This window comes from Lissotriton helveticus, chromosome 7 (assembly GCF_964261635.1).
Source record: "Lissotriton helveticus chromosome 7, aLisHel1.1, whole genome shotgun sequence".
Taxonomy (NCBI): Eukaryota; Metazoa; Chordata; class Amphibia; order Caudata; family Salamandridae; genus Lissotriton; species Lissotriton helveticus.
This window is the reverse complement of record NC_136068.1, coordinates 812497911-812512280: the sequence shown is the minus strand read 5'-3', so window position 1 is coordinate 812512280 and position 14370 is coordinate 812497911. Positions and strand designations below refer to the sequence as shown.

Here is a 14370-nt window from a genome sequence, read left to right as displayed (position 1 = left end):
CAGAGTAATACAGTGGAAAGATAATAACTTGTCAAGGGTGGAAAAAAATGAAATTCTATTTTTTTTGGGCAATATTCTTCCAGAATTTTGGGAGAGTTTCTGGCCTGAAGGTGTGCCCCTCCAGGCTAGCAAGGTGGCACAGTTAAACATTCAGTGGTCAAATGTGACGATGCCCTGTCCTTTAAGCCTCAAATCAGGGCAGTGGTAGGCACCTGCTTCGGTATATTGCGCTCCTTAAAGTTTTTTTACCCTCATGTCCTTGGCAAAAAAACTGTTATTCAGTCTCTAATAACCTTCAGGTTGGACTACGGAAATTCCCTTTACTTTGGGCTACCAGAACACCTAATGGACAGGCTTCAAGTGGTCCAAATTGCGGCAGCTCACCTTCTGCTGAACTTACCAGTTAGAAAACAGATTTCAACTTATCTCCGTGCTCATCACTGGCTTCCTATTAGGAAACAGATCATATTAAAGGCCCTTGTTTTAGTGCACAGTGCTCTCTACCAGACTGGGGAACTTTACCATAGAACCAGGTTCAGGTTCTACGCTCATTCCAGAAATCTGAGTTCTTCGAATAAATTATTAGCAGTGTCTCCCGGAATTTGATGAGCTAGAGCAAGAGGAAGGTCTCACCTACGTAGGATCAGTAGCATGGCATCAACTACCCCCTGGTCTTGCACACTGAATAATGTTGCAATGTTAAAAAAAAAAAAAATCTCAAAACCTGGCTTTTTGTGCAGGACTAATGGCAAATGGTGTCACCTTTTCTCGACCGAGGCAACGCGCTGGGACACTCCTTAGATTAGCTGTGCGTAATACAAATTGCTTTCATCATCGTCATTCATCATCCTCTCTGAATTCACATATATTTCTTTTTAAATCTGTTTATTAAACATACATGGCACATTACATCATTCAGGTTCATCATAATACGCATCATCCTATATATAGTGCAGCTCGTTTTCCAGGATCATCATGACTGCATACACTTGTTATGCTTGCCCGCACATACTTTAACGTCCTTTACAGTAAGACAGTTCTGGTTCAGGACTCAATTGTTGGTGTTCTATCCCCCCACAGTTTAATCCACTTTATTGGACAACCCCTCTGCACATATACAGTTTTCTCTGCCACCATGTCTCTGTCCATATCTTTACACCATTCTCTGTGTGTAGGTGCAGTTGCCCCCTCATGCTGGGCAATGTTTCTCTTAGCCAGCATCATCCCCAGTGTTACAACACCTGCGCTATCGAGCTAAGATCGGTTGCTTCCCAAATATTTAGAATGCAGCATTTGGGTTCAGGAGGAGCTGGTTTCCTGCTAACTCTTGTAATGGTGGTCATGACAGACTTCCAATACGACCGTATTGTGGGACACTCCCAGAGTGTATGGAAGAAGGTACCAACCTCTTCACATTGTCGTAGGCAAAGCTGGGTAGGGGCTCTTCCTATTTTATAGAGCGTGGTTCTAGTATAATATATCCTGTGGAGTATTTTAAGCTGTACTAGTTGCAGCCTGGACTTTATCGCTACCTCTCTGGGTGATGCGAGCGCTTCCTGCCAATCAGTGTCATCTAGTTCTCCCATCTCTTCCCCCCCATTTGTCTCGGAGCCTTTGCATGGGGTCAGGCATGTTGTTAATAATCTTACGGTATGTCATGGAGATTGCCCTTGTTGTCATATGATCCGTTAGTAGTCTATCCTGTTACGGAGAGGCTTCGGGCGGAGTAGTGCCAGGGGGAATCGCTGCCTCTAGTGCGTGTTTAATCTGGCGATTACGGAACTGTTCCGTTGGTGCCGTCTCATATTGTTTCTGAAGCTGTTCAAAGGGGACCATCTTTGCCTGCACCCAGAGGTCTCCTACCCTAGAGATCCCTAGGTTGTCCCAGTGTTTGAAGCCTTTGCTCCTACCCAGCCTACCTAGTTTATCCGTGACCCAGGGGGGTGTTGCTTGCATGATCTTATTATGCCATCCTAGCTTTCTGCGCACGGTGTTCCATACTTGGAGTATGTGGTTCGTTGAGTCAGTCTGCTGCGATCTCAATGGATATAGATGGGAGTAAAACAGCATGGATCAGGGTGCATACAAATTGTAACAGTGTTTGCAATGCGTCTATGACATGGGGCATTGGCCCTAGGGAATCAATCCTGTGAGGACGCACCTGTGCGTTGCAGGTAAGTGTGGAGGGGTTTCCAGATATTATGTGGGCGAGATGTGGGTGGTTGCATCAGGGCTTAAATCTCACTAATTGTGTCACAAAATGAGGCTTTTAACCCACTGTGCGACAGTGGCGCAATGGCTGCTACCCCAGCATAGCACAGTTCCCCACTTTGCCAGCAAAAGTGCAATTACTGCAAAGCGCCAGGACCCCTTTGGATGCCATGTACATATCCCAGTACCGCCAGCAGGGGCTCCGGAGTCAACAACACATCCAGCTTCTGAGAGAGTTGTGCAAAATGTCGAACCAGTAACTATTGATATGTGGGCACGTCCACACTAAATGAAAAAAGTCTACGTCCTCTGCACTAGATTTGGGACATGTCGATCTTGGCCATAAGGCTGTGTGTCAAATAGGCGCACAGGCGGAATTTAAAATGATTGGGGGAGACTAATTTGGTTTGTAGGCAGCAGTAATACCATACGTTGTCTGACAATGGGTGCTGCAGATCTTCTCTTCACGTCTTGCGCAGTCTGTCACCCGCTGTAGGGAACATGTCTAGACATGCGTGATACAATCTAGAGACCAAGTGCTCACCATTATCACCCTCTATAAGAAGAGTGTGGGGTTGAAGTCGTAATGGGCAGTGGGATACGAAGGTATCGGGGCACGCAGGGCACTTTGGATACAATGCAAAATTAACCTGTCGAGTGACGGTGCAATGGCAAAGCGTGTGTGTGCCGCCCAAGCGATAGCATGGCCTCCCGGGAGCAGATCTACAGTAGTGTAAAATGCATTGCAATTCCGAGTATGCTTGACAATGGTTTCTGCCATTGGGGGGAGCCAGCGGTTGTTTGCAAGCGGCAAGGCAGAGGAGTATAGCTGCCCCTTTCCCAGAAGGCACATTAAATAGCGCCATGCCCATCAGGTAGTGGAAAGTGGCTGTATGTCCGTGGGGTCTAATGATAGCCCGTTGGAAGGATGGCATTTAGTGGTGTATCTCCCACCAAATCCCAGTCAACACAGTCATAAGGAAGGCGAGTGTCTCTGTGGTACCAATAATGCGCATATTGACACTTGGCGACCAGGTAATATAGATAACAATTGTGGCACAACGAAGCTGCCCTTTGCTTAAGAAAGGACTAGCGCTCGCCAATCAACCCACGGTTTGTGACCCACCCATATTAATTGCAACAAAAGACCTCGTAACATGACAAAAAAAGTATTAGTGAGGGGGACGGGAATATTTTGAAATAAAGAAATCAAAGAAGGACAACCATTTAATGATTGCCAGGCCGCTGGCCAACGAAAGCAGCAATTTTATCCATTTCTCGATTTGTGTTGTTAATTTACTCCCAGCTGGACCATAATTCAGTCGAAGGACCTGTTACTTGTTGCGATGGCCATGGATACCAAGATATTTGATGGTATCATCTCACCACTACAATGGGGGATTGCTTTGAAACTGTTGTGTGGCTGCTGTCGGCAGAAAGAGCTCTGATTTGCTCCAGTTGATTAGGAGGCCTGAAAAATGACCAAATCTCTACATCTCCTGTATAATGGATGCAAATTGGCAGAGGGGTGTCTAAGAAAACTGAATATGTTGTCCATGTAAAGCAATAAGAGCAGCGAGCCTGTGGTGAACTGTAGCCCTCGCCAAAGATGTTTCTCCTGGAGATGTCGTGCCAACATGTCCATGGCAATATTGAATAGGAGTGGGGAGAATAGGCACCCCTGTCTAGTGCACGTGGCAGGTGTAAACGCGGACATCAAAGAACCGTTGACATGAAAACGAGGCGTAGGGTGAGCGTATAAGAGCTTGATCAGGGACGAGAACCTGTGCGGCAGACCTGCTTTGTCAATGTTGCAAAAAGAAAAGATCACTCCAGAGAATCAAAGGCTTTCTTTGCATCGAGTAAATCCACTGCTGCCGGGACCTCTAGCGATAATCTGTTAAAAACAGAGAACAAAGTATGCAAATGTATGGTCGTGGATCGGTGCAGAATAAAGCCTGACTGAAGAGGGGAGATGATGGTTTCAAGCAGGAGGGCCAGTCTAGTGGCTAAAACCTTAGCGAGAATCTTATTGGCAAAATTCAATAAAGACAACGGTCTATAGGATTGCCATTGCAAGGGGTCCTTCCCGGATTTTAATAGCAGAGTTATGATCGCTTCATGAAGCATGGGGGGTAGTATACCCTTCTCAAGTGATTCATCGTAAAGCTCTAAAAGGCGAGGAGCGAGATGTTTGTACGTTTTGTGAAATAAACCCGTAAATCCATCAGAACTGGGGTTTTGGATCTGTCCATAGTCTATTGCGGAGATGATTTCCTAATCCGATATTGGTTCACTCTAAAATGGTTGCTGTGGGGTGGACAACCATACCATAACACCTCAGAGAGGTAGTCCGCCCGGGCATTGCCATCCTCCGCATTCTTAGAAGTGTATAGTTTAGTATAAAAGCTTTGCAATTCTGCCAGCACCCTACCATTATCTGAGGTCCAGCCCCCGTTCTCAAGTGTGAACTCTGGTATATAGTCAGACCCCCTCTGTGGGTGGAGCAATCTCGCCAACGTGAAACCCGGGCGCTCGCCCTTACCGTACCGACATGCCCCTGCATATTTGCCTAGGAAATGCACTTCACGGTCAGCCAGTTTACAGAATTCTTCCATCGCCTTAGCACGGAGGTGGGGTTGGTCATCATCAAGACCCCCAAGGGCAGCAGTATCTATACACTGAAGAGTGACCTCCACTTGCTCCAGGGAATGGCGTATATCGCATACTATACTGGTCTGCTTGGCTATAACTACCCCACGGATGTAGGTCTTGAAGGCCTCCCAGAGGGTGGCCTGTGGCCACTGAACCTTCATTGAATTCAAAATAGTCGGTGACCGCAATCTAAAGTTCTTTGGAAAATGCCATGTTTTTACCCTGCTGCCTGGAAGCGGAGCACTTAACACAATGCACACTGGGGCATTGTCCGATAGAGTGCGAGGAGGGCAGTTCACCGTGCTAAGCCAGGGGTGTAGGGAAAGAGATTGGAACTAGTATTCAAGTCGCCACCAAGTGCCCTGGGGTGTAGAATAGAACGTGTCGCCAGGGACCTGAGCTTGCCATTGATGCCACGCATCTCTAAGAGAATATGAATCGCAAATGTCACACAGTATGTGTGTTGCACAAGGCTTGCAGCTTGGGCCAGATGCCATGGAGTCCACCGCAGGGTTGAAACATAAATTAAGGTCCCCAGTCAACCAACTATGATATGGTCAGTGTCGGCTCTCTCAAGAAGGTTCATGAAAAAAATCAGGGGAGATAATGTGGGGGCATATATATTTAAGAGGAGTACAGTTTGTCCCACCAGCCAACCGGTAACCACCACATGTCGCTCCTCTGTGTCTATATTACTGTCTTCAAAAGGAAAAGGGGATAAGGCGGGGGATCAGGATACATACCCTACAGGAATACGAACTGTAGTTGGAGAAATATCTATGCAGACCCCAAGCCGAGGCATCGGTCGTGGTGGAGCCCAGAGACAGGAGCGTATCCTGCAAAAAATGTTTTGCCCTGTGCCTAACCAGGTACTGCAACACCTGTTTACCCTTACGGGGATTGTTAATGCCTCTAATACTCCAGGTCACGAATGGGATCTCTAGTCCACCTATCGCAGGAACAGGGGCATTATCTACCATCGTCTTGTCGGACCATCCAAGCACACTATCACAGTCATCCTCACAAAATGGTGTGTAATCATAAACCCAAAGAACAACCTAGTCCTAACCGCCTCCACCCACCCACCCACCCAGCCCTGGCAGACCTGTTCCCAGCAATGACCTGTGCAGAAACAAAAAGCTAAAAATACCCAATACAAACAATTAAAGATGATGGTTTACACCGCAGAGGGTGACAACACCTCAACAGCAAGTTCCCGTTGTAGACTCATTCTAATAGTTGATGATCGGGATAAGGGATGTTTGTAGAGAATAGAAGGGGGAAAATATATGAGCAACCAGCAATATTGGACTTATGTAGCGACCAACCCACGGGCACCCCCCAACCGCAAACGCATCGGCCACCCAAAGAGTCCTCTACAGTTAGTGAACTGCCTTGACAATTAACCAGGGCCCATAAGTACTGCCAATCATCCTTGGAGGCTGCAGAGAGGAGTGTGGTGCTCAAAGAAACTGTAGTAACTTCATGTCAGTCTGCGGGGAAGAGATCTGAAATGTTTGTGGCATGGGGATTGCGCAGGAGAATTTTCCTGGAGAGTTTCAGTGTTCCTTAGCATATGGCTTGCATCCGCATGGGTGTTGGAGATGCACGGTCTACCCTGTACATCCACAGGAAGACAGGCAGGGTACAGCATGCCAAGGCGTTAGCCCAGTTTCCTGAGCCAGGCCTTTGCGCCCGTGGGTTTCCTGGACCATCAAGGTGAAATCTGGCACTGTATCTCTTAATCAATCAATCCATTTGTAAAGCGCGCTACTCACCCATGAGGGTCTCGAAACGTGAGGGGTCACTTCCCGACCAGAGGCCCAGGCCAGTGCAGGTGCCCGCTCACCCCACCCCTGCCCTGGGCGTGGCTCACCTGTGCAGGCAGAGCTAGAGTGATGCCACCCGCATCTGTCCCCGGTGACAGGAGGCAGCAGACAGCTTAGATGGAACAGTCTGTGGCTCGCCTCGCTCCGCAGCCCAACTCGGCCACAGAAAGGATGACACAGTGCAGCCTATGCAGTGCACCCCACTCCACTGTTGTTTGCTGTCCTGCAGCGGTCAGTCCCGATGTCTCAGGGTGGCTCCCGTAAGCCTGTGAGGCCATATGGTTCAGGACACGGCAGTGGGACCTGGCAGGGCTTGGTAGCCCCAGCCTCACCTGTAGTCCCTGTCACCTTGGGGCCTCAGAGGTGCGCCAGGCCCAATGCTCCAACAGGTCCAATGCGCCACAGCTCCGGACTCAATATCTATAACCGGATTGAGGGACCTTAGCCAGTCGCATGCAAGCAAGACACCCCCTGGGATGATGGAAATGGCCTGATTTGGAATTATCCTGGCATGTGGGGATTTCGCTGGCGGAGCTTCAGCGCAGTGCGTTAATCTTGGTCGCCATCCTGGCCACGCCTCCCGCATTGATGCAAATGTATATTGGTAATGGTAACATTCCTGCAATTGCACTTCCTGCCATGAGACTCAGCTTTTTATTTTAATTGGAAAAGTTAAAAAGGTTGAATCACAATTGTGGAAGGCTTGTTTTGGTATGCAGCATTAAACTCCAATAGAAATAGTAAGGCTGGAAATAGGGCTGGCAGCGGAAAGTTTCAGAGGAATTTCCCAAGTAATTTTTTATTTTTACAATCTTTTTAAAACTTCAAAATGTACCTTATTTTAAATAACGATTATGGAATTACATTTAAAATGCTATTTTGGAGTAATATTTGTGTAAAAAATCAGTTTCTTGACGTTTAAAATAATGAGAAATAAATAAGGAAGAAATTGTGTCTCGGGCTAGTACAATTATGATAGAGTTATGGTTTGAAAACATGGTCATACAAAAAAGCTTCCTTTGACGATTTCTTACATTGTGTGTAAATAAATAGACTACACTTTAATTGATCATTTGTAGGAGTGTGAGAGTTGCAATTGTATTGAGAATCCAATCTTTTAGTCAAAGTTAGAAGATTCTATATGAATGTTAAGTCTGGAAATCTTCCAATAGGAGAAGATATGTGGGTCTAAGATTAGACAGGTAAAAAAACCACATAGGATTCCAGTTCTGTTCTGCGGAAATTCATGTTTTCTTTCTTGGTACTGGGCTTAATTTCTATCAAGATCACCCTTTGAGGCACATCCTTGTATAGTATAATGTCCAAACTTACTTTGAAGCATTGTATATACTATTTAGCCCAGAATAAGTAAGTATTTATCGATTGTATGTTATTTTTAAGCTCTATAAATGTAAATGTATTCTTTTTGTAACGTTTATGAATATGTAATATTTGTGTAAATTATGCAAATAAGTAGATTAACAAAATAGAGAGTTAAAATAAAAAAGGTTTACTCACATTTAAAGCAATTTTCAATTTTAAGAGTGATTAATTCTGTTTAGGAGAACAAAAGTGCTTTCAGTTGTGATTCAGGAAGAGGATTTTTCTCTCATGAACAATGCTATTTGCACATGCAAGGTGCATAAATAGTTTACTAAATCTGTCCCTTGGTGTTTTTAAATGTGCAAATACACATTTGATGTAATGCACGTGTGGCTCTCAGACCTGGTGTGGCAGAACTTCATCTTATCTGTGTCTATTTAATATTCCTGGTTAGACTGTAGTCAGTTATTTGCCACAGACGATTACCATGGAAATATCATTCAGTCAGACCCTCTGCGTTATTTGCTACACAATGAAGAGTGATCATTACTCTTGGACAGTCTTGTAAGTTTATAGATGCTTACATATTTAATTTTAACAGAAAATTACTCTGTTAAACCCATTCGGGGGCTACTGGGCCACACTGTGGTTGTTAAAGTTGTTTGCCACTGGGATCTGCAAACTGGGTCAAGTATACCCCTTATATACTTGACTATTAGTGTAGCGAGTGCAAGCAGTCAAAAGTGTCTTAGTCAGGTTGTGTGAGAGTTAGGGTTGCAAGGGCTCAGAACTCAACAGTCCACCAACAAACAAACAAATGGAATGTCCAGCACAATCTCCATCTGTTGCGAAAAAGAATCCACTTTAATCTCACAGAACTACATAGTACCACACTGTTCAATCAAGGTACAAATACAGGGTTGCAATCTACAATCCAGAGTAAGTTGCTGGCCCTCCCCAAGTGCACTCTTCCCTCTTTAGGAATTTTAAAATTTATGGCCTCTAGTGTGTTATAAGGACATAGGCATTAATTATCCAAATGTGCAGTTCACTCTGGCTTACTATTCCGGCTAATGCACATTTCAGTTCAGTGGCTTTCGCCACACAGAGTTCATAGGATCATAGGTCTCTTGCTCACATGGTATACCTCTGTATGTGCTCATCTTTCAGTTGATTTAGACGTAGGACCTGCCTTTACTTCTTGCTGGAACTGCATCTCTTGTGATTTTGGCGGACGCATACAGTGAACGCATTCCTGTGTCAGTGGTTGCAGAGATGTAGTACTGCAGCAGCGTCCATCTCATACCATCAGACCAGTTGCTGGAATCGGCATGCGAGGCTGGTTTGGCAGCGCTTGTTTCCCGCAGTTGTGGCCTCCCAGGCCATTTACTGGTGAGCACTCCACCTTAGCAGTTGCAGCCTCAGATCCGGGTCTTCAGTGGATGAACGATCATCTGTGGCAGTTGTGGCCTCCTAGGCTTTTTGTAAGCAGTATCTCCATCAATGTAGTTGCAGCTTCCTGGCTGGGTCTTCATAAGATTAACATTTTTTGGAGGTACAGCCTCCCAGACCAATCAGGTCCTCTGCATGGATGATGACAGCAATTCTTCTTTGGGCAGTTCAGATGTAAGGTAGTGGCAGCACCAGTTTTCAGCACACAGCTTGACACTGGACGACAACCACCACACACAACAACCACCACACACAACAACCACCACACACAACAACCACCACACACAACAACCACCACACACAACCACCACCACACACAACAACCACCACCACACACAACAACCACCACCACACACAACAACCACCACCACACACAACAACCACCACCACACACAACAACCACCACCACCACACACAACAACCACCACCACACACAACAACCACCACCACACACAACAACCACCACCACACACAACAACCACCACCACACACAACCACCACCACACACAACCACCACCACACACAACAACCACCACACACAACAACCACCACACACACACACACCTTCAGTGCACACTTTCACCAGGCCCAAACACCACCAGTCGCCAGTGCACGCTTTCACCGGGCACAAATGCCATCAGCCGTCAGTGCACGCTTCCCCCAGGCACACACTACCAGACGTCAGTGCACGCTTTCACCAGGCACACACCACCAGCCATCAGTGCACGCTTTCACCGGGAACAAACGCCATCAGCCGTCAGTGCACGCTTCCCCCAGGCACACACACACCAACAGCCGTCAGTGCACGCTTTCACCAGGCACACACCACCAGCCGTCAGTGCACGCTTTCACCAGGCACACACACACACCACCAGCCTTCAGTGCACGCTTTCACCAGGCACACACCACCATCTGTCAGTGCACCCTTTCACCAGGCACACACACCACCAGCCGGCAGTGCACACTTCCACCAGGCACACACACCGCCAGCCATCAGTGCACAATTTCTACAGGCACACACACCACCAACCATCAGTGCACAATTTCTACAGGCACACACACCGCCAGCCATCAGTGCACACATAAATTGTTAACACATCCACAATTAACTATTGTAGCAATCGCAGTATGGCGCACTTTACTTTTAAACATTTTCATCTAAAGCGCAGCATGCCACCATTGCTACAAAAATAAACACACATTTTTTTGGCCTACAATTTATACACTTTTGTTGCAATTGGTGTTGCAATATTTAGCAATGCCAATAGCTTAAACTTAATTAATGCGAGACCTACTGCATTGCAAATGCTTGTTCAAAATGTTAAGAAATATGGATTGAGCCCCCGAGATCGGAGGACAAAATTGCACAGCAGCATTTAATACCTTGTATAACAAGGGGGCCCAGATAAGGGGATCAGTCTTAAAAAGTTCTGCCGGGACCCCGTTCGGACCCAGTGTCTTATTTCCCGCCAATCTCTGAATGGCACTCAACTTCTGAAGCAGAAAATTACGTTTTTCTGTTTCCCAACTGTACCACCCTGGTAGATTGTGGTCCGGAGTCTATACCTGATTCAATATATGAGAAAAATGGTCAAACCATCTATCGTCTATCACTAAGGTCAAAATTGTCACATCCTCGGCCGCTAGGTTTGGACTATTGGGACCCTCCAAAAGGTGGCACTATCACGGATATCACAGGTGCTCAATAACTGGCCCTTGAGGCCCCTTTTTCTTTCCTTAATGGCCTTTTTAAAAGGCCATGTAAGAATTCCACCTTCTCTTTATCCCTGGGTGAACACTTGATGGCTTTCATTAGATTCCAAGGGGCTTTAGAGCATTTCTGATCAAACCAGCTTTACCCCCACCCCTAACCCCATACACAGCAAAGGTATAGCCTTTACTGGTAACAACAGGACATCCCTCACACTCTCTCAGAGAACAGAGAAAGCATTCCAGACATCTTTGGACTCCTAGTCCGGTTTAAGGCAGCCTTCGATCTCACTACTCTTACAAAATAGGTTTCCAGAAAATTCCTCTGTTATCACTTCAGACGGCTCTCCTAATCTGTAGGCGCAAAGTGGGGCCGGCCAAGACAGGTACTGATGAGAGTGCATTAACAGTAATATTAAGGCATTATGGCCACTCCAGCCAAACCTTAAAACCATATAGTCAATTAAAATGTAAACACCACTGCCAACATATGTAGGATCACCGAAGAACTTGGTCTGACCAGATTCAGGGACATCATTGTTGTGCCTGGGGGAACTCCAGGCTCCAGCTGTCACCACAATTGAGAGCGCCGACACAGGGCTGAAAAGACGAGAGGAGGAGCCTAACACCTTCGGCGCTACAAAGTGCTACAACATCTCCTGCTGTGCGGGACATCATTTGAAAAAAAAAAATTCTTTTATTTTCCAACTGAACAATTAGCACAACAGTCATTGCATGATACGTCTACAATAAATGAACGTCTATGTGTGCGGAAATCCTTGTTGTGCCTGTGGCCGGCTCCAGCTATTACCAGGCTTGAGAGTGTCAACGCGAGGCTGCAAATAGGGGAGGAGGAGCCTAACACCCTCCGTGTTACAAAGCACTTTCACATTTCCTGCTGTGCTGGCGACACCCGGGCACGGCCTAGGGCAGGCCAGTTTGTGCCTGTCAGTGACAGGAAGAAGCAGGGCAGGGCCATGCCCCTTGGTCCTGCACCCAGATAATGTTTAGTCATTGCTGGTATGATTGTCATATTCGCTGAACGCAGACAGTGCCCTTCTGTTTTCTATTTTGAGTGTGTTTGGTCTTGACTTAGCTCGTGGCAAATCTTGTCCTTACTGTGAATTGTGTTGAGAAGGGATCTTATCATGGGCAAGAGAAAGACAGCCGATCATCTCCCGGGTGTTGGGAAGGAGCCTAAGACCGCATGGAGACAGGCGGCTGAAAATTGCACTTGTCAGGACATTGACAACCTAATAGTGGAAGTCGAGGACATTCCAATAAAGGGAGAAACTTGCCGCAGGCTCTGAAGGCCTCAAAATCAAAGATAACTACATTTTATAAAATGAAGTCAAATGATGTTTGTCCAGGTGCCTTAGACCCCCACTCGACAAAATTAACAAATAGCTGAGGAGGCAGGGCTATGACTTCTATCATTCCGCATGTTGCACAGACAGTCCCCATGAATGGGCCGTTACATCTGGAAGAGAAAAAGGTAGCTCGACCTACTTATTTAACTCCTATAGTTTCTTGTAATTGCCATACTCCATCAACTGGCCTGGATGGAGAAACTGAATGGCAGGCGACGTCTGTCCTTGCCCCTAATACCTAATCTCTTATCGATATTAAATCCATTGTTGGTATTTTGAGGAACACATGTAATATTGTAAAGAATGTGTGAGTGCTGTCAATTAAAAACTGATCGCATCCCTCGGGGCACTCTGAGATGGGGATATTGTCCTTTTTCAAAATTATCAAGAGTAAATCTTTTCAGAACATTAAACGGAGGACAATATCCCCATCTCAGAGTGCCCCGAGGGATGCTATCAGTTTTTAATTGACAGCACTCACGCATCTTTAAGTTTACTCGTCTCCAGGGTGGTAAGACGATACCTCAGGAGCACCTACCAAATCTAAGTATCTCTTGGAAAACTCATAGTAATAAAAGCTGTGCACCAGTCGATCAACTTTAATTATATTGTAAAGAATGCCATTATTGCTTTGAATGTGAAGTTAAAACATTTTTATAACTCCATAATGGCTTAATTGAGAAATTCCTCTCATGTCAGATTTGAAATCACACGGTTTGCCAAACAGAACAGCCTGCCTGCCCATCTAGCCTTCCCAACCCTGTTAGAGTGTCTCTGGGCAATTGTGCCACAAACAATAGTCATTATTTCACAGGACAGTGGTCCCTAGACAATTAGAATATTTGCAAAATAAATATAGACTAAATAGCAACTATATTCATTGTCCAGCCGGACAGTATTTAATTTCTGATAAAAAGAGTACAAAGGTCATATAGTGTGATACAAGCAGGACACCAGCCGATGCCCAACTTACACACTTGAAGGAAAGACAAACAAGAATTTACAGGCAATTCAGGTAGTCTGTGTATCACAATTCACAATCAAACAATACAAATAGCACACTATTGCTTGCAAATATTAGCATAATAATTATGCATATAGTGTGACCAGGTCGACGACGTTTCGAACCCTAAAATAATTAAGAGTTCATCTTCAGGACAAACAATGTATGCCTTCTTTAGAAAAAGTTCATAATTAACTTTTTATACAGCCCATACTGCGGGGCTAATATAGAATGCCCAAGGCCAATAATGGATAACGTGGCAGTCCGCCGGTTAGATAGCCGGACAGCAACAACCGTAATAGGTGCAGTTCGGCAGAAAAAGGTTTGGGCTTTGGGAGTGCCAGAGCAGAGCAGAATGATGCACCTTTTACTATACAGTCAGTAACAAAGGATGACTCGATCCTCCAATTTGACTCTGCTCTGGATTTGCCGGAGCATACCTCTGCCCCACATATTTTAAGCAAGAGTCACTCAGTACCCTCATCGAGCGGGTCAACCTGTGCACACTTGCCCAACACTGAACAACTGAATCTTCCATGTGATTGTTTGGGTAAATGCGCTTCCACTTAAGTCAAATGCAGGCAAAAATGATTCTCAGTTTAAAAACAAGAAGGGCATGGGGCTAATGTGAGCATTTTTGCCCAAATCAAAATCAACATGGTAAGCAGAGTAGGGTAGGTGCAGAAGGCCTCAACTTTTTATGGGGATTGCATAGTGATTCATTTTAGCAATAGTCGGGCTGCGGGTAGAACTCTTGTCTCTTTTGAGGGAAAGGTTAATCCAACTGTGAGCATCGAGGTGCGGCCACTGGGTTATT

General features: G+C 45.8%; 1 protein-coding gene and 1 long non-coding RNA gene across 2 annotated transcripts in view; one reads left to right on the top strand and one right to left on the bottom strand.

Moving 5' to 3' along the window:
• Positions 1 to 14370, bottom strand: part of LOC144769225 (uncharacterized) — a 341045-nt gene that overhangs the window by 31317 nt on the left and 295358 nt on the right. The gene's annotated exons all lie outside the window — the stretch shown is intronic.
• TXNDC15 (thioredoxin domain containing 15) overlaps positions 1 to 14370 on the top strand; it is a 69221-nt gene that overhangs the window by 38253 nt on the left and 16598 nt on the right. The window lies entirely within an intron of this gene.